This window comes from Euprymna scolopes, chromosome 30 (genome assembly GCF_053919585.1).
Source record: "Euprymna scolopes isolate OS-2025 chromosome 30, ASM5391958v1, whole genome shotgun sequence".
Taxonomy (NCBI): Eukaryota; Metazoa; Mollusca; class Cephalopoda; order Sepiida; family Sepiolidae; genus Euprymna; species Euprymna scolopes.
In genome coordinates, this window is record NC_136511.1 from 54,006,001 (window position 1) to 54,008,500 (window position 2,500).

Below are 2,500 nucleotides of genomic sequence, written 5' to 3' on the forward strand. Positions count from 1 at the left end.
TCTTTGGCAGTATCTGTTTCGTAGCACAGAATCGATCACGTAATTATTATATTAATTAGTGAATCTTGTTTGCCCTTATCTCACCAGAAGAAATAGCAACAATCAATTCACCAAAAGCAAATAAAGTGCGCTTTGTCATGAATAAAATCCGAAAATTATATATATATATATATATATATATATATATATATATATATATATATATATATATATATAATCGATTTTTTTTTAACTTTGACGCCTATTATCACCCCTTAATATTTATTGTTTTGGGCTCAAATTAAGTTATTAAGTTAGATCCATGTCCAAGAAACCTATATCTAAAATGTCAAGTGTTTAAACCCAAAATTGTCGGAGGAGTTTGGTAGAGTTCTCAAAGGTCAAATCGTTGAACTTTTACCCCTCAACAGCCAAATTTCTGGCCGAAACTCGATCACATTGATTTTTCCAAATATCAGTATCTTGTATATAAAATTCCTAGTCTGTAGAGTAAAAATTGACAGAGTTATCGCGTAGGGAAATGTACACATACACACACACAGATACACACTTTCACTTTTATATATATATGACGGTTTAAAGATCAGATTGGTGCAGTATGATTTTTATTTTTTAAACGAATATTTATTTAAAATTTATAATTTTCGGCTTATATCAAATCGCCCATCAGGAAAGTTTATACAATACACGTTCTCTTACTAGCCATGATAGTGTTTGGCCGCGGTCTCTAGTTCTTGAAGATAGAGATTGTATCGTCACAATAATTCCAAACATGGCGGTTAAATAAGTAAATATATATTTTTTTAATAATAAAAAAATTACTGCAATCATCTTCGAACCTAAATTTCACCTAAATTATGTACTTAGTATGCGTCCATTCAATATACACGCTAAACAATGAAAATACTTCACCTAACTAAAATTTGACAGACCAATGCAAAGGGTGACCGGCGGACTTATAGACCAAGCCACCCAGAAAGATGTGAGCACACATTCGATTATGCACAAAACGTTTTTGCTTGGCGCTTTTTTTGCATGAGTGTGTTTTTTAAATTTATTTTTATTTTTAAGTTCTTATTTCACCGATTTTTCCAATACAGTAGAATTAAATTGTCTACCGACCTGTATTCTTTTAAAGGGTTGAAACCGTTTGCATGATATGAATTATACTATAGAAAGTAGAAGGCCAAATAACGATGTCTGTGTTTTATCTTCTCTTAAATAAAGTGTGTATTTATCTTAAAGAATAAACGAATTATATATATACATATACATATATATATATATATATATATATATATATATATACATATACATATATATATATATACTAGCTGGCCGAAAAGTAATGAACTGAGAACATCGTTTCGAATTTGAATTATATTATAGAAAGTATAATTCAATTATCTACCGACTTGTACTCTTTTAATAGGTCAAAACTGTTTGCATGGTTTAAATTATCTATAACTAGCGGGGGTACCCGGCGTTGCCCGAGTGTTTGTTTCCGGGACGGGGGGGTTAAAAAATGTTATGGTAGGTAAGTAGGAAGGATCAAACCCGGAGTCATGAGTAAAAGTAGGAAAATAAAGTGTGAAAAAAAACAAAAAAAAAAACATCTGCAACGTTAACAGTTCGGCCACCAAGAAAAGTCCATTCCAGTTGTTTAGGAAAAAAAAGAACCGACTGCGGTAGGTCGGCGCGAACGTGAAAATATAATGTGAATTGTCCAGCACGCTAACCACTACGCCACAGAGCACTGCAACCTAGTTTAGTGATTTTAAATAACTTCACATGAAAGAACTACGAAGCCAAACCGGTGTTCTCCTCTCAACTGTTCCTTGTGAATGATCCCCAAACGGTGTTAAGTGGTGGCAGGGGGAGGAGGAATTTATAAGAGAGAAAATATTTTACCACTTCCATTGATCTTAACCGATTTTGGCCGTGACTTCTCAGCAGAAAAAGTATAGAAATCTAAGATTATCGAGGAATTTGAGAAATAATAAGCCTATAACACACCTCAGATATTGTTCTGCCGTTTGTGCATATTATATTTGCATGAAATATCTTGATTTTTAATCCTATTAAGGTCAAAATATGTCTGACTAAAAGTTTCAATAGAGGCAACGGATTTTCACGAGATCGGTATCGTTTTTAAGCCTGACTCCTCGGAAGACAGATATCGAAAAATTGGGCAACACATTAGTTCCTTCACCCTCAGCTATGCACTTTTCTACAGGGAGGGGTCGCTTTTTTCGCCGATATTTTCGAAAGTCATCCCCCTTTTTTCGATTGACTAGCCTTAATTTAAATATTTGTCATTCCAGTTTGGCGATGGGCGCAACAGCAAAGGCGTCACCTTTTTGTTTTTGTTTTTTTATTTTTTCACTTTCTTTATCTCCTTCGCGGTACGGGTTCGAGCCTGCCTGCCTACTACTACTTTTATTTTGCTCAACACACACCTCCAAACACACGCGCAACACCAAGCACCCAGGCTAGTATT